At 47.7% G+C, this 25,831-nt stretch overlaps 1 protein-coding gene across 2 annotated transcripts in view; it reads left to right on the forward strand.

Annotated features, from left to right (window-relative positions):
* The first annotated feature begins 4,399 nt into the window (after positions 1-4,399).
* Positions 4,400-25,831, forward strand: part of LOC140421890 (uncharacterized) — a 75,231-nt gene continuing 53,799 nt past the window's right edge. Inside the window, exons 1-2 of one of the 2 annotated variants that reach the window (XR_011947149.1) lie at positions 4,400-4,694; positions 17,111-21,096. The gene's annotated coding sequence lies outside the window, so the exon portion shown is untranslated. Of the gene's footprint in view, positions 4,695-17,110; positions 21,097-25,831 lie in introns of those variants that run through there. The other variant, XM_072506857.1, reaches the window with a different exon arrangement.

A 25,831-nucleotide genomic window follows, 5' to 3' on the forward strand; every position in this document is an offset into this window, starting at 1 on the left:
ATTTTGGTAGATCCAAATCAGATGGGAGCTATAAAATAAATGGCAGAACCATCAGGAGCATCGAGACACAGATAGATCTGGGCGTGTAGGTCCACAGATCCTTAAAAGTGGCAGCACAGGTGGAAATGGTGGTGAAGAAAGCATATGGCATGCTTGCCTTCATAGGACGGGGTATCGAGTATAAAAGCTCGAAAATCATGTTACATTTATATAGAACGTTGGTTAGGCCACATTTGGAATACTGTGTCCAATTCTGGTCACCACATTACCAGAAGGATGTGGATGCTTTGGAGAGAATATAGAAAAGGTTTAGCAGAATGTTGCCTGGTATGGAGGGTATTAGCTGTGAGGAGAGATTGAATAAACTGGGATTGTTCTCCCTAGAGAGATAGATGCTGAGGGGCGACCTGATAGAAAGTTTATAAAATTATTAGGGGTAGAGATAGGGTGAACAGTTGGGGGCTTTTTCCCAGGGCGGAAATGACAATTACAAGATGGCACAAGTTCAAGGTGAGGGGGGAAAAGGTTCAGTGGAGATGTGCGGGGCAAGTTTTTTTACACAGAATGTGGTGGTGGCCTGGAATGCACTGCCAAGTGAGATGGTTGAGGCAGACACGTTGGTGACCTTTCAGACTTATCTGGATAGGCACATGAACAGACGGGGTACAGAAGGACACAGGCGGTTGGTCGAGATAGGACACATGATCGGTGTAGGCTTGGAGGGCCGATGGGCCTGTTCCTGCGCTGTATTGTTCTTTGTTCAATATTCTGAGCCAGTCTTTCCCCCGTATCACTCGAGCCCTTCAGCCCCAAGAGCTATATCAAATTCCTTCTTGAAATTACACAACGTTTTAGTCTCAACTACTTTTGTGGTAGTGAATTCCACAGAATCACCACTCTTTGGGTGAAGAAATTTCTCGTCACCTCAGTCCGTAAAGGTTTACCCCTTATCCTCAAACTATCACCCTCTAGTTCTGGACTCCCCCACCAATGGGAACATTCTTTCTGAATCTACCCTGTCAAATCTTGTTAGAATATTGTAAGTTTCTATGAGATCCCCTCTCACTCTTCTAAACTCCAATGAATATAATTCTAATCGGCTTTGACTCTCCTCATACGACAGTCCTGCCATCCCAGGAATCAGCCTGGTAAACCTTCGCTGCACTCCCTCCATAGCAAGATCATCCTTCCTCAGATAAGGACACCAAAACTGCACAAAATACTCCAAGTGTGGCCTCACTAATGCCCGAGACAATTGCAGTAAAACATCTCTTTTCCTATACTCAGATCCTCTCACTATGGAGGCCAACATACCATTTGCCTTCTTGACTGCTTGCTGTATCTGCGATCTTACTTTCAGTGACTGGTGCATGAGGACACCAAGGTCTCGCTGAGTATCCACCTCTCTCAATTTACACCAATTCAAATAAAAATCTGCCTTCCTATTTTTGCTACCGAAGTGGATAATATCACATTTATCCACATTATACTGCACCAGTCACGCATATTCCCACTCACTCAGCCCAAATCCCGTTGAAGCATCACTACATCCTCACAGCTCACCCTCACACCCATCTGCAAATTTGGAAATAATCCGTTTATTTCCCTCATTCAAATCATTAATATATAATGTGGTCACCAGTTGTGGTCTGAGCACAGATCCCTGGCACCCCACTGGTCACTGCCTGCTAATCGGAAAAAGACCATTTATTGCAACTTTTTGCTTTCTATCTGCTAACCAGCTTTCTGTCTGTCTCAAGGCACTACCCGCAATACCATGCACTTTAACTTTACATAATAATCTGCCATGCGAGACCTTGTTGAAAGTCTTCTGAAAATCTAAATAAACCACATCCACCAGTTCTCCCTGGTCAACTTTACCATTTAAATTTTCAAAGAATTCCAGTAGATCTATCAAGCATGATTTCCCTTTTGTAAATCCATGCTGACTTTGTCTGATTACACCACTGTTTTCCAAATGCTGTGCTGTGAAATCCTTGATAATGGACTCCAGCAACTTCTCTACTCCCAATGTCAGGCTCATTGGTCTGTAGTTTCTGGTTTTCTCTTGCCTCCCTTTTGAATAGCGAGGTTATATTAGCTACCCTCCAATCTGTAGGAATTATTCCAGAGTCATACATGATAGAATCATAGAGTCTTACAGCATGGAAAGAGGCCATTCGGCCCAACGGGTCCGCGCCAACCATCAAGCAGCTAACTATTCTAACCCCATTTTCCAGCACTTGGTCCATAGCCTTGTATGCAATGGCATTTCAAGTCTCATCTAAATACTTCTTAAAAGTTGTGAGGATTCCCACCTCTCCCACCCTTTCAGGCAGCAAGTTCCAGATTCCAACCACCTTCTGGGTGAAAAAGCTTTTCCTCACATCTCCTCTAAACCTCCTGCCCATTTCATTAAATCTATGCCCCTGGTTATTGATCCCTCTACAAAAGGGAAAGGTACCTTCCTTTCCATCGTAGCTACATCCCTCATAGCTTTATACACCTCAATCAGGTACCCCCCTCAGCCTTTTCTGTTCCAGGGAAAACAACCCAAACCTAACCAGTCTCTCCAAAGAATTTTGGACAATGATCACCAATGGATTTTCTCTTTCTAGGGCCACTTCCTGAAGTAATCTGGGATGAAAATTATCAGGCCCTCGAGATTTATCCATTCTGAATCCCATTAATTTTCCCAAAACCATCTCTCTACGAAAACCAATTTCCGTCAGCTCCTCACAAAACCTATGTTACTCAAAACTTCCGGTACATTTTTCATATCTTCCTTTGTGCAGACAGAAGCAAAGTGCGAAGTTAGTTCCTCAGCCATTTCCCCATATTGAATACCCTGTTTCTAACTGTAAGGGGCCTACATTAGTTTTTAATCAAACTTTTTCTCTTTACATACCTATAGAAACTTTTACAGTCAGTTATGTTCCCCGCTAGCTTACTTTCATATTGTATTTTCCCTTCTTAATCAATCCCTTGGCCTGACTTTGCTGAATTTTAAACTGTTACCAATCCTCAGGTCTCTTGCTTTTCCTTGCTAATTTGTACGCCTCTTCTTTGAATCTAATACTATCTCTAATTTCCTTTGGAAGCCATGGTTTGGTCACAGTTCCCTTTCTACTCTTGCATCAAATAAGAATAACTAAACTTTTGAAGTTCACCTATTCATTCTTTGAATGCCTGCCATTGCCTGTCCACAGTCCTTCCTTTTAGTAATGTTTCCCAGTCCATCACAGGCAACTCATGCCTCATACTATCATAGTTACCTTTATTGCGTTTCAGGACTCATGTCTCAGAATCAACTAGTCACTATACACCTTGATAAATAATTCCAGCATATTATGATCACACATCTATCTGCAAAGGTTCTCTCACAACTAGATTGCCAACTAATAATTTCTCATTGCACAACACCCAGACCAAGATTGCCTGGTCCCTTGTTGGTTCCTCAACATATTGGTCCAGAACCCCATCCCGTATACACTCCAAAAATTCCTCCTTTATTGCCGTGACTAATTTGACTCACCCAATCTATATGCAGATTAAAGTCACCCATAATCACAGATAGAACAAAGAACTAAGAAAAGTACAGCACAGGAAGAGGCCCTTTGGCCCTCCAAGCCCGTGCCGACCATGCTGCCCGATTAAACTACAATCTTCTACACTTCCTGGGTCCGTATCCCTCTATTCCCATCCTATTCATGTAATCGCATACATCTCTGATTTCCTGTCTAATGCTATTCCCAATGTAACCAATGCAGTTTGGGGTCAGCGTACCACCCCTACAAATGTATTTCGCCCCTTGGTGTTTCTTAACTCAACCCGTACAGTGAATTGACTCTTAAATGCCCTCTGAATTGGAGGAATCGGCAATAAATGCTGACCAATCGAGCGACAACTGCATCCCATGAATGGATTTTAAAAATTATTTTCCTGTCCCCTTAAATGTCAGCCATCTCCAGGGGAAACCAGCCCTTTAATTGTGAACATTGGGAAAGAGACCATCCTTTTAGCCAGACAAATAAATGTGTCAAACTGAGGGAGCAAAGAATGTCAATGTCTTTCAGAGAGAGAGACCTGGGCCTAGCTTTGCAGAGTCTGCACCCTCCCTGGATTCACTTCCTTTCCCTTCAGTTGCTGCAAGTGACCAATTGAAGGTGAGAATGAGAAAAGAAATGGAAAGGGGGAGAAAGGAAAGTGTTTTACTCACAGATGTTGGAGACAGGAGGAAGTTTCAGTTTGTGTGAATCGCCATTTTGAGTCGCCGGATGTCCGCGCTCTGATGAGCTGAACGGAGTCCTTCCGGTCCTCCAATCTTCCCATTGGTCAACACCTCAGCCGGAAGGTCAGGGGGCGGGCTCACCCGCACATGCGCAGTACCGGGGAAGGGGGGAGGTGACTGAGCGGCTTCTCGCTCTGAAGCTCCTCCCGTCCCGCACCCCCACCCACTGCTGCCCGTCCACCTCCTCGAGACAAGGTTTCCAGGCAACCGGCAAGAACAAGAAGCCGCTCAGTGGTCTCCCCCGGGACTGCGCATGTGCGGGTGAGAGCCCGCCCCTGGCCTTCAGGCTGGGGTGTTCACCAATGGGAAGATTGGAGGACCGGAAGCTCATCAGAGCGCGGACTTCCGGCGACTCAAAATGGCGACTCACACAGACTGAAATCCCCTCCTGTCTCCAGCACCTGTGAGTAAAACACTTTCTTTTCTCCCCCTTTCCATTTCTTTTCTCATTCTCACCTTCAATTGGTCACTTGCAGCAACTGAAGTGAAAGGAAGTGAATCCAGGGAGGGTGCAGACTCTGCAAAGCTTGGCCCAGGTCCCTCTCTCTCTCTCAAAGACATTGACATCCTTTGCTCCCTCAGCTTGACACATTTATTTGTCTGGCTAAAAGGATGGTCTCTTTCCCAATGTTCACAATTAAAGGCTGGTTTCCCCTGGAGATGGCTCACATTTAAGGGGACAGGAAAATAATGTTAAAAAATTCATTCACGGGGCAGCAGGGTGGCGCAGTGGTTAGCATTGCTGCCTCACGGCGCCGAGGTCCCAGGTTCGATCCTGGCTCTGGGTCACTGTCCGTGTGGAGTTTGGTCCATTCTCCCCGTGTTTGCGTGGGTTTTGCCCCCACAACCCAAAGATGTGCAGGGTAGCTGGATTGGTCATGCCAAATTGCCCCTTAATTGGAAAACATTAACTGGGTACTTTAAATTTAAAAACTAAAAGGAAAACCAAAAATTCATTCACGGGATGCAGTTGTCGCTCGTTTGATCAGTATTCATTGCCTATTCCTCCAATTCCGAGGGCATTTAAGAGTCAACCACTGTATGGGTTGAGTTAAGAAACACCAAGGGGCAAAATACATTCGTAGGGGTGGTACACAGACTCCAAACTGCATTGGTAACATTGGGAATAACATTAGACAGGAAATTTTGTGTTATGCTCTTGATGTAGCATAAGCTACTTCCTTGATGTGCACTCTGACAAAGGAAGGTTCAGACTTGGAGTTAGCTTTAACACGTTTATTAAACTATTAACAATCCTCCTACTTGGATTCGACTCTACTGTTAATCCTGCTATAGCTACTCAGACTAACTAACCAGTCTGCTACAATCCACGTGGTGGGTGTGATGTTCAATCAACCCTATGTCTGTACTCACAGAGTCTCCACTGGAAAGAGACTGAGAATGTGTGATGTGTCCTTTTATATGGGTTGGTGTAATGCCCTCCTGTGGTAGTGTCACCTCTGTGTGTATCGTGAATGCCCATTGGTCATGTCCCATCTTACTGATCTATTGGTTGAATGTCTGTGTGTCATGTCTCTGGTGCTCCCTCTAGTGTCTAGCTAGGTGTAGTGTATGTACATTAACCCTTTGTGTACTTACAGTGATGTATATCACCACTCCCCCTTTTTTCATGTTACATATTTTCTGTACAGTGTGAAAGAAAATTGAACAAACTAGATACATGAGTGATGCTCTGTACAAGTTATTATGACTGTACAATAGTATACAAGACCAAATAACAGTTGCGATGACTTTGAGGAGGACAAGACAATACAAAATAAAAGTTATGAGTCCAAAGTTCATGAATTTATATGGTCTGGTATAGAAGTGTCAATGGTGACGTCATTCTCTTGTGAATGCCGTCAGTGTCCAGATGTTTGGTCATCAGGAGGTGTTCAAGTGTTCAAATCACTTCATTGACTGATTTGGAGTCTGTTTCTTTTTTTTTTCCGATGCTTATGGTAGCAATTCTTGATGGCATCTGTCCTGAAAGCCATGTTGCCTGTTGGTAGTGTAGCAAACGTTAATTGGTAAAATGCATCGTCCTGCCATGGTATGTCATTGTACTGAGCTGAGCAGTAACAGTGTCCCACACGGGCAGAGTTGTACCATGTCACACCAGTCGTTGTCCCAGTGTTGTTGTTTTTGTCGTGCTTGTTGTCAACGTTGTTGCCTTTGGTCTGCTTCTTGCTATTGTCTTTGATGTTGTTGTGTTGGTTGGTTTTGTTGCCGTGTTTGCTGCGCTCAAGGCCCACACTCTGTGGATAATACGAGCCCTTCACACAGTTACTCGTGTCAGCGTGCTTTGTGGCGTCTGCTGTCTCCTTGAGCGTGCCATCACTGAGTTTGCGGCGCTCCCCGTCTGGAGCCAAGTCTAGCTTACTTGAATCAGCTTTGGCTTGTCGATGCTCCCCGTCTGGAGTCTGGTCTGTTTCACCGGAATCAGCTTTGGCGTCTTGCCGCTTCCCATCTGGAGTCATTGAAGGTTCACTTGAGTCAGCTGAGGTTTCTTGATGCTCCACGTCCGGAGTCTTTTCAGGTTCACTTGCATCTTCTGAGGTTTCTTGATGCTCCTCGTCCAGAGTCAAAACATTCAGCAATGCATTTGCTTGTGGAGAGGCTCGAGCGAGTGAGGTTTGAAGTAACGTGGTGTCACCGGAGTCACCAGTAGTCTCACTGTGATTGTCGAGTGCCTCTGTACACACTAGCTGAGGTCTGTCACGTTGCACATCTGGTATTGAAAGTGGGATGCCGTCGTCACTTGTCGCACATACAGTGGGTAGAGCCTCAGTGTCTTCTTGTCATTCACTTGAGCTGGGTCGACCGTAAAAACTTAGTGATGTATATCACCACAGGAATCAGAGATGTGTGCGATGAAGGAACATCTGTGATCATGGGTCACTTTAATCTGCATATAGATTGCATGAGTCAAATTAGTCACAGTACAATACAGGAAGTAATTCTGGAATGTACACGGGCTGGTTTTCTGGACCAATATGTTGAGGAAGCAACAAGGAAACAGCCCATCGTGGACTGGGTGTTGGTCAATGAGAAAGGATTAGTTGGCAATCTAGTTATGAGAGAACCTTTGGTGATGTGTGACCATAATATGATAGAATTCTTTATCAAGGAGAATAGTGAGGTAGCTGATTCTGAGACTGGGGTCCTGGATCTCAATAAAGGTAACTATGAGGCATGGGTTGACTACGATGGACTGGGAAACATTACTGAAAGGAAAGACTGTGGACAGGCAATGGCAGCCATTCAAGGAATGAATAGGTGAACTCCAAAAGTTGTTTATTCTTATTTGACACGAGAGTAGAAAGGGAGCTGAGGCCAAACCATGGCTTGCAAGGGAAATTGGAGATAGTATTAGATTCAAAGAACAGGCATACAAATTAGCAAGAAAAAGCAACATACCTGAGGATTGGGAACAGTTTAAAATTCAGCAAAGTCAGATCAAGGGATTGATTAAGAAGGGGAAAATACAATATGAAAGTAAGATAGCGGGAATCAATAAAAGCTAACTGCAAAAGTGTCTATAGGTATGTAAGGAGAAAAAGTCTGATAAAACTAATGTAAGTCCCTTGCAGTCAGAAACGGGAGATTAATATTCCAGGCCCAAAACACTCATTCCAGGTTAAGCAGCGTTCCACTTGCCCCTCTTTCAATTTGGTCTATTTCATTCGCTGCTCCCAATGTGGTCTCCTCTAGAGTGGAGAGACCAAACGTAGACTGGACAATCGCTTTGCTGAGCACTTTCGGTCTGTGCACTTTCAGGACCTTGACCTTCTCGTTGCTTGCCATTTTAACACAAGACCCTGCTCCCATGCCCACATGTCTGTCCTTGGCCTGAGGCAATGTTCCAGTGAAGCTCAACGCAATCTGGAGGAACAACATCTCATCTTCCAGTTAGGCACACTACAGCCTTCCAGTCTCAACATCATAAGACCAGAAGACACAGGAGCAGAATTAGGCCACTTGGCCCATTGAGTCTGCTCCACCATTCAATCATGGCTGATAGTTTCTCATCCCCATTCTCCTGCCTTCTCCCCATCACCCCTGGTCTCCTTATTTATCAAGAACCTATCTATCTCTGTCTTAAAGACACTTGGTGAATTGGCCTCCACAGCCTTCTGCAGCAAATACTTCCACAGATTCGCCACACTCTGGCTGAAAAAATTCCTCCTCATCTCTGTTTTAAAGGATCGTCCCTTTAATCTGAGATGGTGTTGAATTCAACAACTTCAGATGATTGGCTCTAACCTACCTTGACCACTTATTTCATTCCATTTCATTTTAACTGTTATGGGCCAGGGTTTAGAGAACCCCAAAGTGTAGCATGGAGTTCACCTGACCCACAACTTTTACTAGATTGTGGTATGGGGAGCACACGGCCCACTCTACAGGTGTGGTACAGCAGAAATGGAAAAGTATTTTTTAAAGGAAAACAACAATGTTTACTCTATGAACTCAAGTTAACCTTTTTAAAACATACAGTGAACATCTTAGCAACCATCAATTCAAATACAACCCCCAAAGAATACAACACTAAGTAATACTTAAACTTTCCTTTTAACATCCATAAGACTTAAAACATCTTTTTACCAGAAGCACATCAGGTTAAAGTCACTAATGTTATTAGTTTTAAATCACCAGGATCGATTTACAGTCTTTAGATTACAGAGAGAGGCTCTAATACACCTTCTGGCTGTGACTGCAGCTATCCAGCTCTGAAAACGATACTAAAACACACCCTGCAGCAAACAGCCTAAAACAAATGTTATGTTCCCTTTACTTACCTTTTCTCCCCTTTGCTTCCCTTTCCCCCCCCCCCTTTTCTCATTTTACCTCTCTCCCACCCATGTCCCCCCACATCTCCATCTGTCACAGATTTTAATTTCTCTGCTGTTTGGCCTTTCACACCTTTTATTCTCTCTGGGGGCTGCCATGAGCACTCTTTAGCCGTGGTTTCTGTGGCTATGACTCTTCTATCATTCCCTCACCGCTCAGTGCCATGTGGTTTTTCTTTCCACTCGGGGTTTGATTCGGAATCGAGGGGAGTGGCGATTTTAATGAACAGCCAGTGTTGGTAAACGTGGATGCCCCAAATTGGGATGATGTGGGTTTTATGAGGGGGTTGCTGGCAGCGATCCCGGATTTGGCCACGCAGCAGTTGATCACTGGAGGCGATTATAACTGTGTCCCAGAGTCGAGGGTGGATAGGTCGAGCCACAGGTCGATGGGTAGGGTACGAATGGAAGGGAGCTGGGGGGGTTTATGGAGAGGATGGGTATGGTGGATCCATAGCGCTTTCAGAACCCAGAGGCAAGGGAATATTCCTTTTCACACGTCTATAAGGTGTATTCAAGGTTTGATTACTTTGTATGAGTTGGGAGATTTAGGTTGGGGTGGAGGGAGCAGAATGTGTGAGGATAGTTATCTCGGACCATGCGCCCCACTGGCTGGAGATTCGGGTTCGATCGAGACGAGAGCAGAGGCCGGGGTGGAGGTCTGATTCGGGGCTGTTGGCGGATGGAGGTTTATGTGATAAGGTGCAGGCAGCGAGTAAGGCGGATGTGGAGTTGAATCAGAAAGTGGGGGTGTCGGCAGCCATTTTCTGGGAAGTACTGAAGGCAGTGGTCTGGGGGGAAATTATTTTGTTTAAGGCTCATGCGGATAGGGAAAGGAGGGAGGAACATGACCGTCTAGTGAACGAGATAGTGGAGGTGGATAGGGAGTATTCGAGGGTGCCCACTGCGGAGGGATTGGCGAGGAGGAAAAGGTTGCAGAGGCAGTTTGACAGGCTGACAACGGGGAGGGCAGTAGGGCAATTACGTAAGTCAAGGGGGGTGAAATATGAGTATGGGGAGAAGGCGAGCCGCATGCTGGCGCACCAGCTGCAGAGGCAGGCCGCGTCCAGGGAAATATTGAAGACATGGACTGCGGCTGGGGATGTGGTGTCAGAGCCTGGGAAGATAAACGAGGTGCTCAGGGAGTACTACCTGGGACTTTAGGAGGGGGATATGGGTCGGTTTCTGGACGAGCTGGAGTTTCCCCAGGTGAAGGGAGCAAAGAGGCAGGCGTTGGAGGAGCCCCTGGGGCTGAGGGAGCTGCTGTATATTATCAGGGGTATGAAGGATTCGGATTCCGGCAGGGGAAGAGACCGGTAGCGGGTGGAGTAGCTCCTGGGGGGTAACAAAGTTGCGTCCCACTCCTCGCCGAGAACTTTCATCCAAGCGCGCAAATTCATCCGTTTGGGCCCCCCGCAACAAGAGAGTGGGGACGAAGAAGAACCCGGACTCCAAAGCGAATTGAAGTGGGAGACCTGGGCTCTCTGGAGCGATCCGGGCCCCCCCACGCACGGCAGCAGAACGCGGGGCAGGACGAGCGGCAGCCCGGACCAAAGCAGGGACCAAGCCAGCAGCAAGAACCGACCCCCCCCTCCCCCCAGGGCCTGATGGGATCTACCCCAGAATACTGAAGGAGGCTGGAGAGGAAATTGCTGAGGCCTTGACAGAAATCTTTGGATCCTCACTGTCTTCAGGTGATGTCCCGGAGGACTGGAGAATAGCCAATGTTGTTCCTTTGTCTAAGAAGGGTAGCAAGGATAATCCAGGGAACTACAGGCCAGTCAATGGTAGGGAAATTACTGGAGAGAATTCTTCGAGACAGGATCTACTCCCATTTGGAAGCAAATGGACGTATTAGTGAGAGGCAGCATGGTTTTGTGAAGGGGAGGTCGTGTCTCACTAACTTGATAGAGTTTTTCGAAGAGGTCACAAAGATGATTGATGCAGATAGGGCAGTGGATGTTGTCTATATGGACTTCAGTATGGCCTTTGACAAGGTCTCTCATGGTAGACTGGTACAAAAGGTGAAGTCACACGCGATCAGGGGTGAGCTGACAAGGTGGATACAGAACTGGCTCGGTCATAGAAGGCAGAGAGTAGCAATGGAAGGGTGCTTTTCTAATTGGAGGGCTGTGACTAGTGATGTTCCGCTGGGATCAGGGCCGGGACGTTTGCTGTTCGTATTCTATATAAATGATTTGGAGGAAAATGTAACTGGTCTGATTAGTAAGTTTGCAGACGACACAACGGTTGGTGGAATTGCGGATAGCGATGAGGACTGTCAGAGGATACAGCAGGATTTAGATCGTTTGGAGACTTGGGCGGAGAGATGGCAGATGGAGTTTAATCCGGACAAATGTGAGTTAATGCAATTTGGAAGGTTTAATGCAGGTAGGGAATATACAGTGAATGTTAGAACCCTCAAGAGAGCTTAGGGGCAGCACGGTAGCATTGTGGGTAGCACAATTGCTTCACAGCTCCAGGGTCCCAGGTTCGATTCCGGCTTGGGTCACTGTCTGTGCGGAGTCTGCACATCCTCCCTGTGTGTGCGTGGGTTTCCTCCGGGTTCTCCGGTTTCCTCCCACAATCCAAAGATGTGCAGGTTAGGTGGATTGGCCATGATAAATTGCCCTTAGTGTTGGGTTGGCTGGGGTTGTTGGGTTGTGGGGATAGGGTGGAGGTATGGACCTTGGGTAGGGTGCTCTTTCCAAGAGCCGGTGCAGACTCGATGGGCCGAATGGCCTCCTTCTGCACTGTAAATTCTATGAAAGTATTGAAAGTCAGAGAGATCTAGGTGTACAGGTCCACAGGTCACTGAAAGGGGGCATCACAGATGGAGAAGGTAGTCAAGCAGGCATACGGCATGCTTGCCTTCATTGGCCGGATCATTTAGTATAAGAATTGACAAGTCATGTTGCAGCTGTAAAGAATCTTAGTTAGGCCACACTTGGAGTATAGTGTTCAATTCTGGTCGCCACACTACCAGAAGGATGTGGAGGCTTTAGAGAGAGTGCAGAAGAGATTTACCAGAATGGAGGGCATTAGCTATGAGGAGCGGTTGAATAAACCCGGTTTGTTCTCACTGGAACGACGGAGGTTGAGGGGCGACCTGATAGAGGTCTACAAAATTATGAGGGGCATAGACAGAGTGGATAGTCAGAGGCTTTTCCCCAGGGTAGAGGGGTCAATTACTAGGGGGCATAGGTTTAAGGTGAGAGGGGCAAGGTTTAGAGTAGATGTATGAGGCAAGTTTTTTACACAGAGGGTAGTGGGTGCCTGGAACTTGCTGCCGGAGGAGGTGGTGGAAGCAGGGACGATAGTGACATTTAAGGGGCATCTTGACAAATACATGAATAGGATGGGAATAGAGGGATACGGACTCAGGAAGTGTAGAAGATTGTAGTTTAGTCGGGCAGCATGGTCGGCACGGGCTTGGAGGGCCGAAGGGCCTGTTCCTGTGCAGTACTTTTCTTTGTTCTTTGTTCAGACATAGAGGCCGCAGTGCAGGCAGCAATGGCCAAAGCCCTGGCGGAGGTGCAGCAGGCCCTGGGCAGAGCAGAGGAGAAACTGGAAGCCCAAGAGGCGACCATTAAGGAGCTGGAAAAAGCTGCGACTTACATGAGCGACAGGATCACAGCCCTGGCGAAGAGAGGTGGCGAGACTGGGCACAACGCAGGGGAGCCTGAAGGGCAGAGTGGACGATCAGGAAAACTGCTCGAGAAGGCAAAATGTCAGGATAGTGGACCTACCAGAGGGGATCGAGGGTAGAAACCCCACAACATAGGTGGCCGAGAGGCTGGGCAGCTTAGTGGGGAGGAAAACTTTCCCCAATCCACCAGAAATGGACAGTGCACACCGGTCGCTGCGCCCGAAGCACAAGGCAGGGGACCACCCGAGGGCCGTCATAGCTAAACTGCACCGGTACCAAGACAGGGATACAATCCTGCGCTGGGCCAGGCAAAACAGAACTTGCAAATGGGAAGGACACTTCATTAGAGTTTACAAGGACATTGGGGCAGACCTGGCCAGGAGACGGGCCAACTTCAATAGAGCGAAAGCAGCTCTTCACAAGCGCAACGTGTGTTTTGGTATGCTGTACCCAGCGAAACTCTGGGTCACATACTTGAACTGTGGGTAAATACGATACCAGCTTTATCTAAAGACCTTTGCCTTGTCCTAACCAGTTGATGCACTCAGCACATGGTGAATGTCTGTGTTGCAGGCTGTGAGCTCTGTCCTCCTAGCTAGCTGCTACTCGAATGAGCGGGAACTCTCCTGTCCCCTGTCTTTATAGTGCGTGTGCTCTCACTGGTGATTGGCTACGGTGTTGTGTATGTTGATTGGTCCCACTGCATGTCCATCAGTGTGTGTCTGCACCATGATATACTGGTGTATATTATGACAGTAATTAGACTAATCCCGGAAAAAGGGAAGGACCCGGTGGACTGTGGGTCGTGTAGGCCCATATCACTATTGAACACGGATGTGAAAGTCTTGGCTAAGTTGTTGGCGGGGAGGATGGAGGAGTGTGTCCCACGGGTGGTTGCAGAGGATCAAACAGGTGTGAAGGGCAGGCAGCTCGCGAGTAATAATTGAGGTGGTGATATCCATGGACGCGGAGAATGCATTTGATCGGGTGCAGTGGTGGTACTTGTTCGAGGTTTCTGAAAGGTTTGGGTTTGGGCCGTGATTTGTGGCATGGGTACAGTTGCTGTATGTGGTGCCAAGGGCGAGTGTGAGGACGTATAATATGAGTTTGCGAAGTTTGGCTTAGGCTGGGGTGCCAGCTGTCGCCGTTGCTGTTTGCCCTGGCCACAGAGGCGTTGGCGATGGCTCTTAGAGGGTCGGTGGAGTGGTGGGGGATTATGAGGGAACACAGGGATCATTGGGTGTAGCTCTCTGCCGATGACCTCTTGCTGTATGTTTCAGATCCGCTGGAGAGTATGGGAAGGATTATGGGCCTGCTGGGGAGGTTTGGAGGGTTCTCGGGGTGTAAACTGAATGTAGGGAAAAGCGAGGTATTCCTGGTGAATAAGCTGGGACAGCGGGCTAATTGTGTGGGGATGCCATCTATGGGAGCGAGGGATAGGTTTAGGTATTTGGAGATTCAGGTAGCGAGGGAATGGACGGGGCTCCATAAGTGGAACTTAACGAAGCTGGTGGAGGAAGCCAGGGAGGATGTTAAGAGGTGGGATGCACTGCACTTGACGTTGGCGGGGAGGGTCCAAGTGGTGAAAATGAATATTCTGCCGAGGGTCTTGTTTATTTTTCAGGCTCTCCCGATCTTTATATCAAACGCCTTTTTACAGAAATTGGCCACGATCATTTTGGACTTTGTGTGGGTGGGGAAGGTGCCGAGGGTGGGGGGACCCTGCTACAGAGGCAGCTGGGGGGAGTTGGCATTGCCGAACCTGTTTCATTATTATTGGGCGTCCAATGTGTGCAAGGTGCGGTGGTGGTGGGAAGGAGAAGAGGTAGAGTGGATTAGGATGGAGGAGGAACCTTGTAAGGGGTCTAGTTCTTTTTTAAATAAATTTAGAGTACCCAATTAGTTTTTTCCAATTAAGGGGCAATTTAGTGTGGCCAATCCACCCACCCTGCACATCTTTGGGTTATGGGGGCGAAACCCACGCAGACACGGGGAGAATGTGCAAACTCCACACGGACAGTGACCCAGAGCCAGGATCGAACCTGGAGCCGCGGCGCCGTGAGGCAGCAGTGCTAATCACTTTGCCACCTTGCTGCCCTCGTAAGGGGTCTAGTTTGAGGGCGATGGTGACGGCAACGTTGCCAATGGCTCTGAGTAGGTATTCAGGGGGCCCGGTGGTGGAGTCCACGGTAAAGATATGGATCAGTTGAAGAGGCATTTTAGGGTGGAAGGGATGTCGGTGCTAACACCGCTGTGCAAGACGAATGGGTTTGTACCGAGGGGGATGAATAGTGTATACAGGAGGTGGAGGAAGGTGGGGCTGGTCAAGGTGAGGTATCTGCATTTGGAGGAAGGGTTCGCCAGTCTAGAGGTGCTAAGGGAGAGGGTAGAGATGCCAAGAGGGAGCGAGTTTGGGTATCTGCAGGTTAGGGGCTTTGCACGAAATATCAGGAGGAGGTTCCCTAGGTTGCCTGGATACAACCTGCTGGGCGACTGCTGTTTCCGGATGTGGAAGGTGAGGGAAGAATTGGGGATATGTATAAGTGGCTGTGGGAGCAGGGAGGCGAGCGTGTGGTGAAGATCAAGGAGAAATGGGAAGCGGAGTTGGGAGGGGAGATCAGTTGGGGAGTATGGAGTGAGGCACTTCAAAGGGCAAACGGGACCTCCTCTTGTGCAAGGATGAGCCTGAGACAGTTTAAGGTGGTGCACAGGGTGCACATGACTCGGGCGAGAATGAGTGGGTTCTTTCAGGAGGTAGCAGATGAGTGTGAGAGGTGTGGGCGGGGACCAGCGAATCACGTGCACATGTTTTGGGGTTGTGTAAAATTGAGAAGATTCTGGGCAGGAGTGTTCGCGGTCTTAGCCAGGATAGTGGAGGAGGAGGTGGACCCCGACCGTTTGGTGGCGATATTTGGGGTTTCAGAGAAGCCGGAGCTCATGGAGAGGAGGAAAGACGATGTCGTGGCCTTCGCCTCTCTGATTGCACGGCGGTGAATTTTACTGGAGTGGTGGTCGGCATCGCCACTGGGGGTAGCAGCTTGGTTGGGTGACCTGTATGACTTCCTGCGGTTAGAAAAGATAAAGTATGAGTGAAGGGGCTCTGTAGAGGGGTTTGAGAAAAGGTGGGGAATGTTTGTGACTGTGTTTGAGGCGCTGTTCGTCGCGGGGGCCGTGGTGGGTGGAAAAGGGAAACAATTTGTACAAACTATATAGTTGATTGCTGGGAAGTATGTTTCCCGGGCTGTTTATTTGCTGTAACCTGTTTTAATACATGTTTGTAATAAAATACATTAAAAATAACATTTCTGTGTATTGCTGTGGACCTGGGGTCACATGTAGGCCGGGCCAGGAAAGGACGGCAGATTTCCTTCCCTGAATGACATGAGCGAACCAGTTGGGTTTTTACGACAATCGGCAATGGTTCCATGGTCATCATCAGACTGTTAATTCCAGACTTTTACTGAATTCAAATTGCACCATCTGCTGTGGTTGGATTCGAACCCTGGGCCCCAGAGCATTGACAAAGCATCTGCTGTGACAAAGAGTCAACCAGACTCCAAACGTTAGCTCCCTTCTCTCCCCACAGATGCTGTCAGACCTGCTGCGATTGTCCAGTATTTTCTGTTTTTGTTTCAGATTCCAACATCTGCAGTAATGGGTCACTGTCCGTGTGGAGTTTGCACATTCCTGCCATGTTTGCATGCCCCCCCCCCCCGCCTTTTGAAATACTTTGCCTCCCCTTCCATCATTTAGATTGTCTGTCAGTTCCAGATTTCTCACATCCTCCTCCCACATAGGGTTCAGTATACTCATTATCAGTTCAGTTATATATACAGGGGCCAGTTTAGCTCAGATGGCTGGACAGTTAGTTCGAGATGCAGAGCGACGCCAACAGCGTGTGTTCAATTCCCGTACTGGCTGAGGTTATTGATGAAGGCCCACTTTCTCTACCTTGCCCCTCGCCTGAGGTATGGTGATGGTGAGATTAAATCACCACCAGGCAGCTCTCCCCCGCAAAGGGGAAAGCAGCCTATGGTCATCCGGGACTATGGCGACTTTGCTATAGATACAAATGGAGAATACAAGCAGCCTGGACAAAGATTTTAAGGTCTCTCTGTCTGGGACATGGATCAGTGACCCATGTTGGTCAAATTGAATCGTACCTTAACAAGAATTGGGAGGGTATATATTGGGTGGAGTGAGTGTTGGATGACTTTTGGGAAGGAGAGAGGATCGAATGTTCACAAAAACTAGAATTGTCTGTTCTGAATTTCTATCCTGTACTGACAGTGATGATTTTGTAAACTCCTTTTACAGGATCTCAGAAGGTGAGAATTTACAGACCAAAATCTCAAAGCAAACTTCACGTCAACATCCGACAGCATCGCTCAATTCATCGGGACTGGAATATCATCGGCCTTTAAATCTCGCAGGAGAAATGTTTGTCTGTTCTGTCTGCTTCAGAATGCTTTAAACCTCCGTGTGACTGGAAAAGCACCGAGACACACACACCCGAGTGAGAGTGTTCCAGAGCACTGCCTGTGGAAAGAGCTTTAACCAGTTACACAGCCTGAAAAAACATCACGCCATTCACAGTGGGGAGAGACCATACACGTGTTCTCTGTGTGGACGAGGCCTCAACTGGACGGTGAACCAGGAGAGACACAAGGACACCCGCACCATGAAGAAACCGTGGAAATGTGGGGACTGTGGGAAGGGATTCAGAGTCCCATCACTACTGGAAGCTCATCGACGCATTCACACTGGGGAGAGGCCATTCACCTGCACTCGGTGTGGAAAGGGATTCACTCACTCATCCACCCTGCTGAACCACCAGCGAGTTCACACCAAGAGGCCTTTTACCTGCTCTGAGTGTGGGAAGGGTTTCACTCAGTTATCCAGCCTGCAAAAACACCAGGGAACTCATATTGAGGGAAAGCCGTTCACCTGTTCTCAATGTGGGAAGGGATTCACTCGGTCATCTAACCTGCAGACACACCAGCGCGACCACACCGGCAAGAGGCCATTCACCTGCTCTGAGTGTGGGAAGGGATTCCTCCAGTTGTGTAACCTGCGGAGACACCAGCGAGTGCACACCGGGGAGAGGCCGTTTGCCTGCTCTGTGTGTGGGACAGGATTCGCTCGGTTGTGCAACCTGCAGACACACCAGCGCGTCCACACCGGGGAGAGGCCGTTCAGCTGCTCCCAGTGTGGGAAGGGATTCAGTGAGTTATCCAACCTGCGGGTACACGCGCGAGTCCACACCGGGGAGAGGCCCTTCACCTGCTCGGACTGTGGGAAGAAATTCTCTAAGACATCCAACCTGGTGTCACACCAGCGAGTTCACACCAGTGAGCGGCCATTCACCTGCTCTGTGTGTGGGAAGAGATTCGGGAATTCATCCACCCGGCTGTCACACCAGCGCACTCACAGTAAGGAGAAGCCGTTCACCTGCTCCGAGTGTGGGAAGGGATTCACTCGGTCAACCTACCTGCTCAAACACCAGCAGGTTCACATCGGGAAGAGGCTGTGATACGATCTCTTATTTTATCTTCACATAAGATTCACAGGTCCAGTTGCTTTGAAGTGTCTAAAAATACAACTTTATTTGCTAATCATTCACCTTGTTTCTCATCAATAAAAAAAACTAAATCAAAACTTTGGTCCTATAATACATCAAAACATAATAAAGAAAGTTAAACAAACACGTAAGAAAATATTATAAAATCCATAGATGATTCGGAATTTCTTAAACCATAAGTTCAGAATAAAGCTTTCAGCATGAAGCCTTATTCTTAAAGAAATTCTGATCTATGGTCTAATCCCTCATTTACTCTCATTGGTTTCTAATTCTCAGCTGAAGATTCCTGATTTATTCAAATAACTGTCTATCACTTAGAAAATGATTTGTTATCCAAGCATTGGTCATTACTTAATGTTTACTAATCTCCATCAAATTAATTAAATGTCTGTGTGTCCCCGTCACGTGTACCAATCCTACAAACCTAAGGTGCTTGCATTAACCTTGCTGTTGCTGAGGCTTTGATACATTTTTATTACTAAATGTTGCTGAGGCTTTGATACATTTTTATTACTAAATGGTGCTGTTGCTCAGGCTGTGATACATTTTCATGACAGATTGTGTTGGGGAACAATGGTTTATTAATTACAAGGGGCTTTGATGCAACCTTTCATGAAACAATGTTAGATTCCAGCTTAGCAGTTCTTATTTATTATCTGAAACAATGACTATCTTTCCACATTAGCCTTGTGGACATTCCATTCACTGTCTATGCGCTGAATTAAGAAATGTACTGCATCAATTCTTAAAGGCACCAATAAATCATTAAAGCAATAAATCAGTGAATCAATAAATCAGTGAATCAATAAATCAGTAAACATCAGGCCGTTCATCTGCTGTGTGTGTGGGAAGGGTTTTCCCTGTTATCCACCCTGCGCAGCTACCAGCGAGTTCACAAGTGATGACAGGGGTTGGACTCTGCTGTTATTGCTGCTGTTACTCACACCCAGGACTGAACCATGTCCATTCTGACACTTGGTGAAGTGGGAGGGTCAGAGGGTTTCTCTCTGCTGGACTCAGTGAGGGGCTGAGGAGATTTACGAGAACGGCACCAGGGATGAGGGACTTCAGTTAGTTGGCGAGACTGGAGCAGCTGAAATTGTTCTCTTCAGACCACAGGGTCATTCGGGAAGGGAAGGAGGCCATTCAGCCCATTGATCCCATGCTGGCTCTCTGTGGAGCAAACCGGTCAGTCCCAATTCCCTCAAGTGCCCAACCAAATTTCATTTTGAAATTGTTCAGGGTGCCTGCTTCCACCATCCTCACGGGCAGCGAGTTCCAGGTCACTCACTGTGTACCTCCCCACACCCGCATCTTTCTGTTTTCATTCTTCATGGGATGTGGTGTTTCTGGCCGGGCCCAGCATTTGTTGTCCGTCCCTAATTGCCGCTTTAGAAGGTGGTGGGTGAGGCGCCTTTTTGAACTGCTGCAGTCTGTGTGGTGTCGGTGACACCCCGGTAACACCCACAGTGCTGTCTGGGAGAGATCCAGAACTGGACTCAATATTCTAGTTGTGACCTAACCAGAGCTTTAGAAAGGTTCAGCAGAACTTTCCTCCTTTTGTTCTCAATCCCTCGATTTCTGAAGTCCAAGATCCCATTTGCTCCGAACAGGAATATCAGAATTGTTTTTTCCTGAAATGGCTGAAGATGAGTTTGTCCATTGGCGTAAAAAGAAGCCATTTTGAACTTACATGGGCTGGATTCTCCGATCCTGCGGCTATGTCCACAGGATCCGTCCGCTCCTACGACCAGAAAGTCGACGCCGCCCCCTCACCGATCCTCTGCCCGGTGGAGGGGCTTTCAGCCGTGCAGCGTAAAGCCCGTGGCTTTACCTATGGATACGGCCGGAGAATGGCCATGCAACATGGTGCCGGCCACGCGCGGACCCGGCCTGCCTCGGGATGGGGCCTTGGGTGACGTCCAGAGGCCGCCCATATGGTGTGTGGAGTACTCCCCGAGTACGGCGTTTTTGAGGGAGTGAGCATCGCAAAAACAGCGCGCCCCCGATTCCGGCACAAACGGGGATTCTCCGGCCCATCGCCGAACACGATTTCAGCGCCGGCGATCGGAGACCCCAGCCCACTGGCTCCAAAAGACAATCCAAAATGTTGGAGTCTGGGAAATGAACTGGAAAATGAGGCTCCGCCTACAACTGAGCCAGAAGAAGAGAGTTTAAATGTGGGATTGACCGGGATATTCCCTTTGGATCGAAACAATGGGGAAACTACACACATGGAAGAAAATAAAGTTCAAAAGGTGAACTCTGAACAGACTGTTTTCAAAACTGAACTTGAAACCTCCCATCTGAGCAGCAACGAGGACTCTCCTCTCGCAGAAGGAACTTTGGACGATAATTATTGGAAGAAGATAATTTTCAGAACTGCCGAATCAACTATTTTGAGGTCTTAAAGGAAAGTTGGAGGGTTGTTCAGTCGAAAGCTGATGGAAGGATCCCCATAAAATCTTGGAGCTTGGGGAATAGCTGGGATACTGAGGAAAATAAAGTGAATTCTGGAAACTTTTCACATACCTTCGGGATGGTCCCGGAAACAGAAATGAAAGAAGTTTAAAGATATTGTTACATACAAGGGGGTGAAGTTAAAAAGTAGAACTGAGTTTACAGCACAAATACTTCTAACTTGTTGAGTTAAGTTTCTCGTGCTAGATTTCCAATTTTCTTTTGTTTAAGATAAACAGTAAAGTTTGATTTTGGTTAAAAATGTGGAATCTTGTGACATTATTCCAGTTCATTACTCGGTGTTCGAATTTCTCTTTAAACATTAATGGTCCCGAACAATTCACATAAATAATATTTCAAAACAAATCGAAGAAGATTAAAAACATGATTTTCCTTGGTTTGCACAAATCTTTACATTATAAGACTTCCCTCTTCTCGGATCCACAATAGTTTCTTTTTGTGAAACAATCTGATAATTGGTGACTAAAAATGGAACTAATTGTTGTCCCTTCTAAAGCAGGAGGGCTGTCGCCCGGCACACAGGGTCTTTTGGGATTTTTCCCAGAGACCAATTGATCGGGACGATACCCTCCACCCATCTGATGTGAATTGTGTACATGAATTGTCCCGGCCAGTGCAGTTGTCAACTTGCAGCTTGACTGATCAGCTCAGATTTCCTGCAGCATTTCATCGATGACTGTGTGATTCCTTTCACAGAGTCCGGAGCTGAAAGCACTTTCAGCTGTAATATTCATGTTTTCACACACGTCTCGAAACTCCTCATCAGCAAATTCCCCTCCATCATCAGTCAGAAATTTAGCTGGTGCCCCAGGTCCAGTCCCTGTCCATTTCTCCACAACTTGGTCTAGAATCACACTTTTGTCCGTGCCACGTATTATTGGAGAAGGACTAAATCAGGTTACCATGTCTATAAAGTGTGGAGTGAAAATATTTGTGTCCCACATCTTTAGATCCACGGCAACTCTCTCCTCAAAGTTACGTGCTGAGGGAAGAATTACAATGGGATGTGACGACGTACTCTAATACTTTTCTTTTAACAAACATTTTGTTCAGGCATTTATGATTTTATAACAACAAAAGATACAAATATAAACATAATTCAGTGCATAACACTCCCCTCCATCTCTTCTCGCTGTTCCCACCTAAACTAAACTAGACAAACTCCCCCTGCCCCTCTTAATCCCTAACCTCCCCCATTATTGCCTCGGCTGACAGTTTAGTTTTCTCTGAAGAAGTCGATAAACGGCTGCCACCTCCGAACGAACCCGAACATTGATGCTCTCAGGCTGAACTTAATTTTCTAAAGTCTGTGAAACCCGGCCATTTCACTAACCCATACCCCTGATTTTGGGGGCTCAGAGTCCCTCCAAGCCAATAAGATCCATCTCCGGGCTACCACGGAGGCAAAGGCCAAATCGTCGGTCTCGACTCCCGGGTCTTCCAACACTCCAAAAATCGCCACCTCTGGACTCGGCGTCACCCTCATTTTTAGCACCGTGGATATGACATCCGCAAATCCCTGCCAGTGTCCCCTAAGCTTCGGACATCCCCAGAACATGTGGACATGATTTGCGGGCCCTCCTGCACACCTCACACACCTGTCCTCCACCCCAAAAAACCTGTTCATCCGGGCCACCGTCATGTGTGCCCGGTGAACCACCTTGACTTGTATCAGGCTGAGCCTGGCACATGATGAGGACGTGTTGACTCTGCTCAGAGCATCCTTCCACAGACCCGCCTCTACCTCTCCTCCCAACTCATCTTCCCATTTACGCTTTAGCTCACCTATCTGGGTTTCCTCCCACTCCATAAGTTCTTTATAGATTCCCGAAACCTCCCCCTCCCCCACTCGTGTTCTCGAAACTACCTTGTCCTGTATCCCGTGTGGCGGTAGAAGCGGAAAGGTTGAAAGCTGCCTTTGCGCTAAATCCCTCACCTGCAAATAACGAAACCCATTCCCTCCCCACAATTCAAACTCCTCTTCCAGATCCTCCAAACAGGGAAAGCTCCCATAAATAAAAAGATCCCCCAGCCTCTAAATACCTGCTCTCTGCCACCTCCGAAACCCCCATCCAGCCTCCCCAGCACAAACCGGTGATTACCACAAATTGGAGCCCTCACCGATGCTCCCTCCAGTCCGGTATGCTTCTGCCACTCTCAGGGCTGCCACTACAACCTGGCGTGTCAAATGAAAATGAAAATCGCTTATTGTCACAAGTAGGCTTCAATGAAGTTACTGTGAAAAGCCCCTAGTCGCCACATTCCGGCGCCTGTTCGGGGAGGCTGTTACGGGAATTGAACCGTGCTGCTGGCCTGCCTTGGTCTGCTTTCAAAGCCGGCGATTTAGCCCTGTGCTAAACAGCCCCTGTGGAGTAACGGGCCAATGAGAACGGCAGAGGAGCCATTACCAATGCCCTCGAGCTTGTGCCCTTGTATGAGGCCGCCTCCACCCGCTCCCACACCGACTTCCTAATCATGGCTATATTTGTCCTCTGATACCTTTTACACATTTCACATTTTCCACTAATCTCTTCTGACCCTCGTATTTTCTTCATCAACTACCCGCACAATACAGTAACTCAGCAGACCGTAATAACATGAAAACAGGAAAAACCATGAAAACAGGAGCAGTAGTAAAATAGGTCTTGCTTACACGTCACCTCTAACAGACTGAAAAAGCCTGCCCAAAGCCAGCACATGCTCAGCCCTCATCAGCCACCAGTAAAACAATTACATAGGAGAAATACTTGTAAGAACAGTCTGTACTCAAAATTACACTCTTGTGATCCCGGTCATTCCTGGGGTTCCTTCACTCATTGGCGCAGTCACACTGAGGAGAGGCCATTCACTTGCCCAGAGTGTGGGAAGGGATTTACACAGTTATCCAACTTGCAGACACACCAGCGAACTCACAAGCGATTGTTCTCTCTCCAGAGATTGTTAACAAATAAATTTAGAGTACCCATTTGCCCCCCCCCCCCCCGAATTAAGGGGCAATTTAGCCTACCCTGTACATCTTTTGGGGGTGAGACGCATTCAGATACAGGGAGAATGAGCTAAATCTACACGGACAGTGACCCGCGGCCGAATCCGGGTCCTCAACGCTGTGAGGCAGCAGTGCTAACCACTGCACCATCGCCCCGCGGGTACTCTGGTTTCGTCCCACAGTCCAAAGATGTGTAGGTTAGGTGGTGGTCGATTTAGCTCACTTGACTAGACAGCTGGTTCACGATGCAGAGCAATGCTAGTAGCAAATACACTACAACTAAGTAACCACTAGATGGAGCACCAGAGATGTCATGACATGCAGACATACAGCCAATGGGTCATTACAACAGGACACAACCAATGGGTAATCAGGACACTCAGAGGTGGCATTACTACAATGGGGCACTTCACAACCCATATAAAAGGACAGGGCACACATGCTCTGCCTCTTTCCACTGACAGACATCTAGAGAGTGCATCAGGGTTGCTCAACAGCATCACACCCAGCACGTGGCTTAGAGCAGGCAGGTAAAGATAGACTGAGTTACTACAGCTAGATTAGCAGAGAGTCGAACTCATTTAAGAACTGTGTTAATAGTTCAATAAACAAGTCGGAACCTTCTTCTGTCAGAGCATACATCAAGGAAGCAGCTTATGCTACACGAAGCAGCATAACACAACAGTACCTACCTGAGCTTATTCATGAAGGCCCAGCTTCTGAGCCTTGATCCTTGCCTGAGGTTAAATCACCAGCAGTCCGCCTTCCCCCCCCCCCCCCCCCCCCCCCCTCTTAAAGGGGATATGCCTATGGTCACCTGGGACTATGGTGACTTTACCATTTACCTAGGTGGGGGAATGGGCCTAGGTAGAGTGCCTTTTAAGTTGCTGCAGATTCGATGGGCCAAATGGCCTCCTTCTGCACTATTGGGATTCTATGATGATAATATATAAATATAAATATATAATTCTCAAGCTGGACTATTTTAGAAAGTCAGTGTTTTACCGATACTGTTAAAAATGGATAATTGCTGAGCGAACAACATGTCTCTAGTCGGTCATCCGATACCTTTGCGGGCAGTGCAACAACGGCCACAGGGATGGCGGGTCTGTCCCCGCTAAGTTTGAACAAATGAAAACCTTTGCAAGTCCCCATCTCCCCTGGCAGTGCGAGTGGCTGAAGCACCAGCAGTCCTCACACCACTGGTTTGGCAAGGAGAGAGACAGTTAGTTTACACGACCCAGTGTCTCAAATAGACCTCGAGGTTGCAGTCATCCTGTGTCCAGCATTGAGGAGGTCGGTCACATGCCCCCTCCACAAAGCTCCACCATGATACCGTCTGTTGGAACTGAATCCCAGCGGCTATTGTTTAACTCCAGCGTGAACGGAACTCCAGGTAACGGCCTGCGCTGGCTGCCACCCAGCCGGCGACAGAAGAAGGAACTGGGTCCTGTCAACCGCTGGAACCTCGAGCCCCGATCACTCTTCCTTTTCACTCAGCCGCACCCCTCCATTTATTGTATGCGTGTGGAAGGGGGCAGCCATCGCAAAACCCCTCTTGCATGTGTGTGTGTGTAAAAATTAACCAACCTCTTTATTTCACCTTCACCAAGTTTGTTGTGCAAGTTATTGATCGAGGATTGGAAATGTCCAAAATTAAGGGTTGGAGAAAAATACCCCACCATTTTAACGGGAGAAATAACCCCCCCCCCCCTTCCTGTCCATGACACGTGGAAGATTCATGGTAGCACAAGTGGATAGCACTGTGGCTTCACAGCTCCAGGGTCCCAGGTTCAATTCCCTGCTGGGTCACTGTCTGTGCGGAGTCTGCATGTTCTCCCCGTGTCTGCGTGGGTTTCCTCCGGGTGCTCCGGTTTCCTCCCACAGTTCAAAGATGAGCAGGTGAGGTGGATTGGCCATGATAAATTGCCCTTAGTCTCCAAAACATTTAGGAGGGGTTATTGGGTTACGGGGATAGGGTGGAAGTGAG

This window comes from Scyliorhinus torazame, chromosome 5 (assembly GCF_047496885.1).
Source record: "Scyliorhinus torazame isolate Kashiwa2021f chromosome 5, sScyTor2.1, whole genome shotgun sequence".
Classification (NCBI taxonomy): Eukaryota; Metazoa; Chordata; class Chondrichthyes; order Carcharhiniformes; family Scyliorhinidae; genus Scyliorhinus; species Scyliorhinus torazame.